Source organism: Lissotriton helveticus, chromosome 6 (genome assembly GCF_964261635.1).
Source record: "Lissotriton helveticus chromosome 6, aLisHel1.1, whole genome shotgun sequence".
In the NCBI taxonomy this organism is placed as follows: domain Eukaryota; kingdom Metazoa; phylum Chordata; class Amphibia; order Caudata; family Salamandridae; genus Lissotriton; species Lissotriton helveticus.
In genome coordinates, this window is record NC_136067.1 from 223149756 (window position 1) to 223162980 (window position 13225).

At 41.6% G+C, this 13225-nt stretch overlaps 1 protein-coding gene across 2 annotated transcripts in view; it reads right to left on the reverse strand.

The window, feature by feature from the left end:
- CLIC5 (chloride intracellular channel 5) overlaps positions 1-13225 on the reverse strand; it is a 517917-nt gene that overhangs the window by 225893 nt on the left and 278799 nt on the right. The gene's annotated exons all lie outside the window — the stretch shown is intronic.

The window sequence follows — 13225 nt, forward strand, 5'->3', positions numbered from 1 at the left end:
GAATGATCCCTGTTAGCGGCTCCACAATTGTGGTATAAGACTCGCTGTTGTCCCTGCTGGGAATCAAATTGCCATCTATCAATGTAATCTATTAAGCTCCCAATAAAAGTGAAAAATGAATCAGAAAAAAACAACACATTAAAATAGTCCTAAAAATGCATGCTATTATGAGGATAGTTCGCTACAGCTATTCAATGTATGAGGAATTAGCGGCATATATGTGTGGCCAATTCTTCACCACTATTCAGTCCTCTCGGGACATTGCTGTCTAATTCCAGAATGAATCACGACTCGGGGATCCTGAGTCGTTATTTGCGGTCCCCTCCCCTTATATGTTTGGGTATCCTGTCTATGCCAAAAAATGTTAAGCTGTTGTTGTTACTGTTATGATGTTCAGAGTAATGGCATGCCACTGGATAGTTGTGGTCACGGTTACATATGGCCCGTAGATGTTGTAGGATTCTCTGTTTTAGGGGGAGTTTCGTACTGCCTACATACTGGAGCCCACATGGGCACTCCAGCACATAGACAGTAAAGTCACTGTTACAATTGATGGCTTGTTTTATGACATTTTTTCTGATTAGTACCCTTCCTGTATTCCTTGCAATTCCTACCATTGCAGCAAGCCTTAGAGGTGCCGCAAGTGGTGAATCTATTGGGTGTTCTAAGCCACTGTGCACTTGTGTCATCAGTTGGGTAACTGTGAACTAACCGATCTCGTAAGGATCTAGCACGCTTGAAAGTGACTTGCGGAGCGGCTCCTATTCGCTGGCCTACTATAGGGTCTGCCGCTAATAAATTCCAACGTGTTCTCATTATTCTCTTGAGTACCCATGCACCTCTACTGAATTGGGTTATCATTCTGGGTGCTTTACTTGCACCCTCACAAGTGCACAGATCACATATGTATATATATAATACATTTTAAATTAATTAATTAGAAGTGTATTTTGTGAATTGGAACTGTGTTGCTCTTAAGTGGATGTGTTTTGCATTATGGTGTCTCTCTCCCTAAACCCCTATTTGAATTTCGCTATCCAATGTTGCAGTAATGAAATCCCCATTTTCCAACCACTACCTCTAGTCCATCCCAAATTTATCACAAAATGCTATATTTACATTTTTTTGTTGGTTTGTTTACAGTTTTGAATTGCATGTACTCGAATCAAAGGGATTGGAGCTCTTTACTTGAACACCAGTTACTCTATATAAAGTGACTTTTTTAACGCATGCAGCGACTACGCAATTTAACCAGAATCACCAGATTTTCAGCCAATGCTGAAACTCGGACCTGATTTCCCTGATACCCAGCACCAACGTTGGTAGCTCTGGCTGTTACACCACATCCTCTCAATACATGCGCAGAGATCTCCACTACCGGGATAGCGATCTCTATTAAGAAAAGATAGGAGAGGCAGAGAACCTACACTAGAAGTTCTAGTGTAGGTTGGTTAATTGTATTTTGTAGTGCATGAAGTAGCACTACTGTATTACTACTTCACATTATACAAAATTCCTTTTTTCTTACCCTTTTTCCTTACCCTCACCTGCCAAAGCAGAGCAAAGAAATAAAACCTACACTAGCAAAGTTAATATGTCTGGTTTTAATGTACTAATTCAAGCAAACCGCATTTGAGCATGCCTGTGTTTTCTTTACAGCCAGGCCTATTGGCTTTGCCAGTGCTTGTTTTGCTTGAGGGTGTCTCTGTATAACCAAATATGTGTACATCGGTATATGCAGGCACACATACGAAGCATGCTCATGCTTACAAAAGGATGCAAGGGTTTGTTTTTTAATTTTGTTTGCCGATATGAGTTGGATCGATAAAAAGGAAAAAAGTAGTGCAAAAGGAGGTAACAGAGGGGGTGCAAAATGGAGGGTGGGTGTTAGGAGTATTGGGTAAAGCAACATAGACACAAGGCTACATGTGCTAATGAACAAGTCATAAACAAGTTAGAGTGACAATGAAGCCAACCAATAGGCGGCCTCTAAGCCCACTGTAGATTACCAAAATGTATCACAAGCAACAGCTCATGCACTTTCTCAAGCGAGACCTAAGATGGGTCAAGGAAGTTGAAATAGAAATAATGTTTGACCTCCTTCTACTTATAAGTCCAGTGGCTAGTGTCCTTTCTATGCTGAGTTGTTCAGAAGTCTGAGTTAGGTGTGGCGTTCCACAGAAATTAGGTACAAAAAATTGGGCATGAGCAATAGCTCAACATCCTTGATTTCCAACATTATTGCGGCATATCTGAGTCTTTCCTATAACTTTCGCTCATGATGGTATGCCAATAGCAACATTGAGGATCCAAGTATAGAGCACACAAAAAAGTTAAATTGTTTCTCTGGACTTTACAACTTAGCATTTTAGTCACTACCGAGGTCAATGCTGGTTGTTAAGTTCCCTCTACCAGAGTTGGAGACCAAATTCTGAGGCCTGTGCCTACAACTCTGGTAGATGGCCTTTAATGACTGTTGCAGCTCTCAACAGCGAACAGTTATGCTATATTAGACCATTGGAATGTTGGGAGCTCCATTGAAACCAATGGAATACCCGGGCTTCTAATGGCCCGTAGAAGCCCGGAGCATCAACATTCGAATGTTTAACAAAGGCCTCATGGAGCCCTGGGGCTTACACCCCCTCGGGCCCGTGAGGCCTTTGTTATACAAATTAGAACATTCTGTCCTCTATGGGCGAAATGTTCTAATAGCCGTAGAGCCCGCCGTAGCGGGCTTTTCCAGCCATTAAAGTCCTGCTTCTTTGTTAAAGGCCTGCGCCGAACAGTGGAGCTGGCCTTTATTATCCGGTAGAGCTGGCTGGCTATATGATATAACTGGAATGCTGGAGCTCCAGTGAAGACAATGGAGAGGCATAGGGCCAATAGCTATTGATAGAGCCATTAATATTTTTCTAATGTGATCGCTACCAGTGTTTGAAAAATCACTTCTGCAATATTACCTATTTTAACACAACTACAGCATGTTTGGGTAATGAGATTGCATCTCACTGTAATGATTACAGCTCTTCTGCTACTTACTAGCCTTTTAGTGGACACTCCAGTGATATCAAAATGCAGCAAAATAGTTACTTAGCTAAAGGTCCATGGAGCCAGCGTCAAATAAGGTATTACTGTGATCAGAATGTGGAGGAATCAATGTCCTAAAAGTGAAAACAGGAAAGAGTGAGATCTTGGTCTCTTAACACCTAAGAAATTTTAGGAACTTAAACTTTTGGCTATATTGTAGGAGCCCTTGTCAAATTGCATCACTTTGAACACGACAGTAAAACTGAAATCACTGGGTTTGGCCCATAACGTCGTGTGGACCACAAATCGTCTGTTCTGAGCTCTAGGATATAGCCCCCTCCACAGAATTCATCGGAAACCAGAAAAACCTTATTAGTTGGTGCCCACACAGGGTATCAAGCATAAGAGGGACGCTTTGTCTCCAAGCCTCTCTGCTGTGCAACAGTTTGTGTCTTCTCTTGCATGAAGAAACCTACTTTTTAAGAGTTAGTAAAAACATTAAGAAATGAGCATTCCATTAAATAAGCTCACTCGGCTGCATGTCCCTCAGGATCTTACTCGGCTTCATGTCCCTCAGGATCTCACTCGTCTTCATGTCCCTCAGGATCTCACTCGTCTTCATGTCCCTCAGGATCTCACTCGTCTTCATATCCCTCAGGATATCACTCGGATGCATGTCCCTCAGGATTTCACTCGGCTGCATGTCCCTCAGGATTTCACTCGGCTGCATGTCCCTCAGGATATCACTCGGCTGCATGTCCCTCAGGATCTCACTTGGCTTCATGTCCCTCAGGATCTTACTCGGCTGCATATCCCTCAGGATCTCACTCGGCTGAATGTCCCTCGAGATCTCACTCAGCTGCATGTCCCTTAGGGTCTCACTCGGCTGCATGTCCCTTAGGATCTCACTCGTCTTCATGTCCCTCAGGATCTCACTCGTCTTCATGTCCCTCAGGATCTCACTCGTCTTCATGTCCCTCAGGATATCACTCGGCTGCATGTCCCTCAGGATTTCACTCGGCTGCATGTCCCTCAGGATATCACTCGGCTGCATGTCCCTCAGGATCTCACTTGGCTTCATGTCCCTCAGGATCTTACTCGGCTGCATATCCCTCAGGATCTCACTCGGCTGCATGTCCCTCGAGATCTCACTCAGCTGCATGCCCCTTAGGGTCTCACTCGGCTGCATGTCCTTTAGGATCTCACTAGGGCAAGACTACCTCTTTGGTTTACCACGGGGATCCTTACCAAATATCACAGAATGTCGCATCATATAACCTCACATCACATAGCATCACATCACATAAGTTGCATCACATACAGTCGCATGACATAACCTCACATCACATAACCTCACATCACATAAAAGCACATTAAATACCCTCACATCACATACCGTCGCATGACATAACCTCACATCACATAACCTCACATCACATAGCATCACATCACATAAGTTGCATCACATACAGTCGCATGACATAACCTCACATCACATAACCTCACATCACATAAAAGCACATTAAATACCCTCACATCACATACCGTCGCATGACATAACCTCACATCACATAACCTCACATCACATAGCATCACATCACATAAGTTGCATCACATACAGTCGCATGACATAACCTCACATCACATAACCTCATATCACATAACCTCACATTACATGTCTTATCACATAACCTCAAATCACATAACGTCATAATACATAACATCACATCACATAACCTTACATCCCATAACGTCACATCACATAATAACCTCATGTTAAATACAATCACATCACATCTCATAACATAACATCACATCACCTTGCATCACATAACCTCACATCATATAACATCACATAAAGTCATAATACATAACATCACATCACATAACCTTACATTACACAACATCACATGACCTCACATTACATAATCTCACACCACATAACCTCACACCAGATACCATCGCATAACATCGTTGGGGTATCAACTTGATCCCCGATAACGCTACGACGCGTCAGTTACTACCTTTAAGGGCCTCTAGCCTGCTGTGTTTTCTCTGCCTGTATTTTGGGATCCTCTCTGGAAGGATTCTGTGACATTTCATGTTCTGGGAGGGGAGCCAGGTCATGAAGGGTGGCTGTATTCCAAGCCCTACAGGCTCGAAGTGGTCACAGGAGGAATTATAAATACACAGGGGGTGGACTGCGGGCACGTTGCCTCTGAATGTGGCCCTCTAGGGACTTTTCCACTAGCACGCTTGTTGTATACAACTTGGTAATGCCTAAAAAAAGCGAGATAACATCTGTAAAACACCCTACTTTGTCTATACGAATACAGAATATAAAGTAAACAGTCATTTTGCAGACCAGTTTGTCCCTAGTGACAGATTTCAGATAAATTGCAAGCATTGTTTTCCTTGCAGAATATGAATTTATAAAGTAAACGTCTCCTTCAATAGGTTGTCGTATTCCGTCTCCTGAGCGGTAGTGTCTCGAAATAATACATATTTATTGTTATTGTTTATATAATTTAATCCAGAGCATTTTATATGCAGCGTATTTATGTATAAGTATTATTCTCATGCAACTATGCTGGCCTTGTTTTGTTTTTGTTTAGAATGTGAAGTCAGCTGTATGAGGGCGTGTGTGCAAGTACAAGCATAGACATGTGACTATATGTAAGAGGAAGGTGTGTATGTGTGGGCTTTGTAAGTCAAAGGAGTGCGGAAGGTGAGCTGTGGGCGTAACAGGAAGGTGTGTGTCTGCATGTGTATGGGCCTATGAGAATGGAAGGTTTGTGGGTTCTACGATAAGCGAAGAAACAACTAGGCGTTATCGGAGGAACTTGGACTCAGCAGTCAAGTTAACACTGAGAATACAATGTTGCATGGTTTGCTATGTGTGTTACCCTCCTACACTATCATCGCAAACACATAACTTTGGTGACGTCCTTATACTGGCTACACCAGTGGCATCCAGCGAGTGTGGACTCGTGAATCGTCTACTACTACGACACAATACACTAAACACATCTCAATCCAGGAGCAGCATGAAATAAGTCGAGATACCTTTGACCACAGATGGTTTGGACAAGAAACTGGCCAGGCTGTGGAACAACTTAGAGACAGATATATCTTGGCCATCAAGCGGGGCGTGAACAATATTCACAAAGAAGTACCCGCCATCATCTGGCAGAATTGGCTTCACAAGTAATATTGGTGGAGTATCAGGAAATGTCCTCAGGCGTAATCTCAAATTGTTCCACCGAGCGGTAAAGACATTGCAAGAGCAAGAAAGAGGGCACATTGTGGTGTCTTCGGAAGGAGTGCATCAAGCAGCATTTGTTACCAGTGTGGGACAATTGCCTTGAGATGCAAGCTGTATTTCCTACCATCTGAATTTCCTACCAACTCCTGGGAAATTTCAGGCACCTTGAATCAAATGGAAATGTATTAACTTCTTAAAGGTACAGCATTAGTAGTTTACATACTGTTAAAAGAAGTGCATCTTATCTCAAAACACCTTTCACAGGCTGAACTAAGGTTGAGAATTGCAGGAGCGTTTTCAATATTCCCAGATAAGACAGGCGTTACTGGGTTCAGGCAGTAACATGAGCCTTATACCACTGGTGTCCTGGGGTTGTTGTACCTTGCTATTTGACCCCAAACCTACCACCAAGTACATCCCTTTTGCACTTGACCCTCAGGGTAATGAAGTTGAGCAGACCAAGACTTACGCAGAGTAAAACACTCAGAATTCATTAAAACATTTAACAGCAGTTAAAAAAATGCTCTTTTTTGCAACACCGGATACAACTTTTAAATATTTAGACAGAGCATGAGCAACAAAGGGGCGGTTCTATGTCGTTACTACGAATTCCGTTGCAACGCATGTCTTTTCTACGCATGCTTTACCCCGCATCACCTTTACCACGTCGCTCTTACGTCGTAAAGAGAAAGCGTAAGTTTATTCCGCTTCCTCTCTAACGACGCTGATTTCTTCGGCACGGCGGGTTCGTTTTTTTTATGGGGGAGACCCCCCAACCCCCCTTTTTAATCCTACGCTTTTTTTTATGCGTGGTAAAGACGATCGTTGAAGGCATACGCGTTGAAAAGACGTTTACGTGGTAAGTGCCCCGTTGTAAACGTTACGCGTAGTAATGCCTTCGTTGTTAATGATGTTTCCCCAAAGGGGCCCACCAAAGGTTTTTTCTTCCGGCAGCATTTTTGTGTTTTTATAGAAACATTGTCAAATATTCCCTGTGCCTTTAGAGAGGTGACTTTATTTAACATCGCCCTCATTCTACATCTTGTTTGGTTTCCACTGAACGTAGGTCTAAGGAGTCTACCTAGATCCAGACAAAAATGTGAAGATATCTACATGAGGTATATTTCCATACGTTACATCAAAATTGGCAATGATTACTTATTGCCAAATCCAATCAATTGATTTGTAAGCTGCAAATCATGCATTCCCATGACCAACACAATCTGTTTCCAGGAATGTAGAGGCGCCAGAGAAGATATGTCACCCACCAAAATGTTGCATTTCTAGTCTAATTATATTTCTTGTTGTGCTTCAGTAAGAAATCTAAAAACTGTGATCTCTCCCAAAAAGTTCAACAACGAATGTTCTTAATTTCTGCCTTACGTTAAATGGGATCTTTGAAGTCAGAGATCCCACTTCATGGAAGATTCGTGATAATACAACATCGAGCTTTTTGTGTAGAATTCATGCTTGCATTACAAGCTGACAAACACACCCTACACCTCTTACACTGCTTACACCGGAGCCTTCAGTACAGGAATGTCAACTAACAGATTGACCATACGAAAGGTACAGTAAGGAGTATTTGCTCACTGCAAACCTTCCTTTGATCGAACGAAAGCTGCAAAACAATTGTACTGTATGTAGGTGTGAACTAAGCAGATCCTGGAGCAAACAGAAGTAAAGGATTTTGTATTACGCGCATATACCTGAGCAATGTGTGGTGTACACACATACCACTCATAGCAGCTTCAGCATCCGCTGAAACTCTCTTGATATCAAAGGAGTGCAGTAGAAAGGAACTCCACTTTAGGCTAACATGCATAATCCCAATGTGAACAATCAGAAAGATTTATAATGGGTTGTACTCAATGCAGAAAACGCCATAAATTACTTTCTGGCTTTGCAGTGCCAAGATGCACTTTTCCCACACACTCGGTACTTCAGCTTTCAGTACATCCTGTTTTGGAGGCAGGGTCATGTCTGTAATTATTTGTTGAATATGAAACAGGTATGGGGAAAAAGGGCATATTTCTAACTAGACATGGTGCCTGCTTTAGGAAGGATATTCCATATTTTTTTGAAAATAGTCTTACCCATCTTTCATAATTAATAAAAGACTTATGCAGCGCAGCTCAAGATGCACATATCTCTGCTATTTCTATTATTCTCAGTATTATATGCACACCCCTCCTTGGCTCTTCTGATTACAGGAGTAAGGCTTTCCAGAAATGGTCTGGTACATGCCCCCCACAGACAGAGTTTACACCTAAGCCTGGTCTCACGTTCATTATTCATTGCCCAATCACAATCATTCATTATTTAGTTAGGCTGACAGAGGCAAAGGAAGAAATGCAACTTTAATCCATATTCTGTTTGTGTCGTATGTGTGCAAAAAGGTACAAACGGAGCTGAACCAAACAAAGGGGTACTAGCATTGGTCTTACAAGTGCTTTCTTTCACTAATAGTATAGGATTTTCCCCCAAAAAAATCTATGCCTTAGAATAGATTTACATCCGAAAATTAACTGAAATTTCAGATTACGTGACTCCGCGGAGCAGCAAGAATTTTTAGAGATGGGGTGTTGCCATCAATATTACATCATCCAAATCATAGGGATTGTGAAAAATCCAAGGGCCACACGAATTACAAGTGCTGCAAATGTATTCAGCGCGGGAGTGTTAAGCGTGAAGTATGTAGCTGGTTGCGCATTTTGAAGCACACAGTCGCAAATATATTACTAAAGCACGGTGTGGCAGCGCATTGCCATTTACAGACATCACACTTTCCTTTGAAATGGCCACTAAAATTGCACAGACGTACAGTTTTACTGATAAAACAATATAGCGCACAAATGATAATGTGGGCAAATCGAGTTTCAGTGAATATTTATCATTTGCACAAGTAAAGTGCCTTGATTTGGCTTGATCTTATTAAAATATTTTTTCCATCTCAGTCCAGAATTATATAAAAAGGCTCTCTTCATTTGTGTTTTCCTCACTGCTGATAAATTATGAAATATTTCTACAGGTTAATTCATAAGTATTTACATTTTGTTGCATGCAATAAAAATTGGCACCCTGCAGCCTTTCCTCTCCCACTTCCTGCACTTCAGCATGATTGTCTCATAGTTCACTTTATAAAATCCTCTCGCTTTGCAGTAAAGGTAAACACTCATCCCCATTTAAAAAGAGTAAGCAGCAGTCTGTCAGAAGACCGTTGATTTCTGTCTTCGAATGCACAGCAAATGTGACAAGATAAAAAAATTAATTCAAAGGGATCTTTGTTACTTATTCCCCTTCTAAACACCACCATGTTAAATTTTGGGGGTGCTGCAGCACCCACGCACCTCTATTTTCAGCACCTATGATGTGTGTGTTATGTAATTTTACATTCCTGTGCTCTTCCGAGTGATAATGGAACATGACGTGTGGGTGCAGTTTATGAGACTATCACATTTGTTAATATTGACCTACAAAGTTATTGCATCCACTACATATATGTTTCATCACAATACTCACACTGCATATCTCTCCTAGAGGATCTGTCTACCCAGTATAACCCAGCACCACAGAGTTATCCTAACAATCTGATATCTATTTGATCTCTGTGCTGGAGCCATACTTGTCAGCCATGACCTACATCATTTCCTAGGTCAACGTTTGTAGTTTGGATTGTAATTTTCATGGTACATTGCCAATACGGTGATAAAAAGCACCTTATACAGGAGTGTAACAAAATCCACTAACAACAATGCACCAAATCAGATATATTAAATAAATCCTTTTCGCACAACAAAGGCATGTCAGTGAATTTAGAAACTGTGTCTAGTTGCTGCAAAGTTTCTGTGGGTGCTTGGCTGCTACACCATCTGTGCCAGAGGGGTTAAGATGAAGGCGGAGGGGGAGAGTAGGGACCCCAGAAAGAATCAATAGAAGCAGTATGAAGGGAGGGCATGGTCTTCCTTTGATTTTTAGATGCAAGGTCTCCCTCAGACAGCTCGAGGAAAAGAGACAGATGCCAAGACAAAGAGAGCGACAGAGACGCAGAGAAGCTTCTCTGGCGAGTGCGCATGTATGTGCTTACGTGTCTGTGTTGTATCATGATAAGCATAGAGGTTGAAAGCAAAAACAGATCCAAGTAACCAAGTTGATATATGGGGAATGGACATCTGCAAAACAACTAGGAGATGCTAGATTGTATAAAAGGACAGCAGAAGAGCGATGGGAGCCAGTACCGATGAGCAATGACCACCCATTCTCTTCGATGCAAAGGAGGTACCATCAAGGGACCACGACTGCTTGCACATAGTGGAAGAGCGGGGCTGACCCAAGATGATTCGGTGTACAAGGCAAAGCTGAATTGCCATTTAAGTTAGTCTTTTGCTTTTAACTTCTAAAAGTGACATGTCCTCTACCCATTCAAACCTATTTGGAAAGCGACTCTCAAGTTCCTTGGTAACCGTGGTAAATTTAATGAAAAAACTGATTTTCCTAGTTCTGAACGACACTTAAATCACCTTCTACATGAATGCTATCTCTTCCTTCCTTCTCCCTCTCTTTCTAATGAAAACAAGAATCCATATCTGGAAGTTCTCAAAGGGCAACATATCAAAATATTTTTAACATCCTAAGAAATTCCTGGTTTCAGCTTCGACTTTGAAAATCTTCTGAAGTGAGGCAAATATACTGAAGAAATACAGATCGGATACATGAATATCCAGGGAATCTTAGGTAGGTTGACTCTTACTTTTTGCCTGTCTATCGAAAGGGACTTCTATATCACACTAGATTCGGGAGGGCCTGAGGGACATTTAAAGACCAAAGCACAGGTTGTATCCCCCGTACTGATATATGAACTACCTTACAAACCTATGGGTCTCTCTTCTGAACATCTAATCAGGAATACTTGTTACATGTCAGCATCACATTGGTATGCTGATGGAAAATCAGAAAATAAGATTCTGATTCAAGGCGTCATGCAGAAGATGGTTAGACCAGTGTTAGCATTGTGTAACTATGTTTTCGGATTCCCATCAACATCGTGTCGATCAATATTATCATGTGGTCCTCCGCCCTGGGTCTTGTGTCTCTAGATCACCGAGACAAATATAGTACCCTTCTAGGGCTCATAGTATCTGTATGCCAACCTTTGGATAACCATATGTATCTGATCTGACGGGTTTGTGCAGTGCAAAAAGAAAAGTGAGTGAGATTTAAAATAGGATAGAGAATCTCATTATAATTTTATTCAGCCAAGAACTCTTCCTAATTAAAAACAAAGAACAGCGCAAAACATTACTCCTGCAGTTTAACAAATATCTGCATATGGGCCAACATATTTCAGCCTGTGTGGGAAAGGACCCAGGCTTTCTTCAGGGCCACTGCTCTTAAAACAATGTGACTGCAAAACTTGTGAAAATTGGCAAATTAAATAGCGAAAAAATGATTACTAAGAATAATTCAACCGTAAAGGATATGAGTCTCCATAAACAGTCACTTCAACTCCCCAGCATCCGATACCACTGTGTAATCTGTGGAGGAGGAAGTGAAAGTAAACACAAAGAACACTGAAAAAACCTCGGAAAAACCTATTAGATATAGGACCATTCCTTTATCTAAACGCCTTAAATATATGTCTAACTTTAATACATATACACTCACCCAGTGTGTCTGGGGAAGAGACCTCACCTCATCCTGGAACTGTCTCAGGCGTAGTGAGACCCCGCTCTGAAAAGCAAAAGAAAACTGGAAACTGAGCATGGGTTGCAGGACTGACTAATCCTATCCACCCCGCTCATGTGCGCCCGTGAAATGTCTTGGCTTTTCAAATCTAATCTATGCTGCATGAATCCTGCTCTCCAGGACATCACCCCTCCCCTCGTATGTCTGTTGCTCCTCCCTTTGTAAAAACTTGTCTTTTGTTATGATCAGAGAGATCATTGTTTGACCTCCAGTTATTGATCACACACGATGTTGATGGGAATCCGAAAACATAGTTACACAATGCTAACACTGGTCTAACCATCTTCTGCATGACGCCTTGAATCAGAATCTTATTTTCTGATTTTCCATCAGCATACCAATGTGATGCTGACGTGTAACAATAAGTATTCCTGATTAGATGTTCAGAAGAGAGACCCATAGGTTTGTATCGAAAGGGACTGACAAGAGCATGTAAATTTGTGTTCCATCCATCTCCCGCGAAATTAATAGAGCACAAATCATTTTATTATTTTATTGTTGAGTTTTGTATAGCATCCCACATTGCCACAGACCCCTTCATAGCACTCATTTGAGCAACAGAGGACATGGGAAAAATGAACAGTGTTACAAAGTTGGAATCCTGCCTGATGCAGGGACTGACCAACAATTCAGCATTCCCTGGTCTCGCCATTTTTGTGGTAGGTACACATTCGAAATGCAATCTGAACAGCTCAGTTTTCATTAGAATTCTAAGATAAATAGTTCCATTCAACCTGGACATGTCAGTTTAGGTTGTTCCAATTTGGACCTTGATCTCCTCCAGTCCATTGGCAAGGTTCTGGTCCATATATAATGAGATGGTCCAAATATAATGAGATACTAGAGCTCTTTGGCCCATTAGCTTCTGCGCATGACCCAGAGTAGCGCCATGATGTTTTTTATGCCTAGCCCAATAGGCACCACTACTGTGAACCTCTGAAACAAATTATATAGTCATAAACTGTGTCTACCTCAGAAATGTTTTACTGCTGATTCTACACCTCCTTATATGTCGCCTATGTACCACCTTTTTGCCTGTATGTCTGCCCTGATATGTAAAGCGCATATTTGCTACCATATACACCGTAAAGCGCTGTGATGCCCTTAGGGCAAGATAGCGCTATATAAACCTCTACAAATAAAAACAAAAACAAATAACCTTCAAAGAGAAATATTCTTTTCATACAA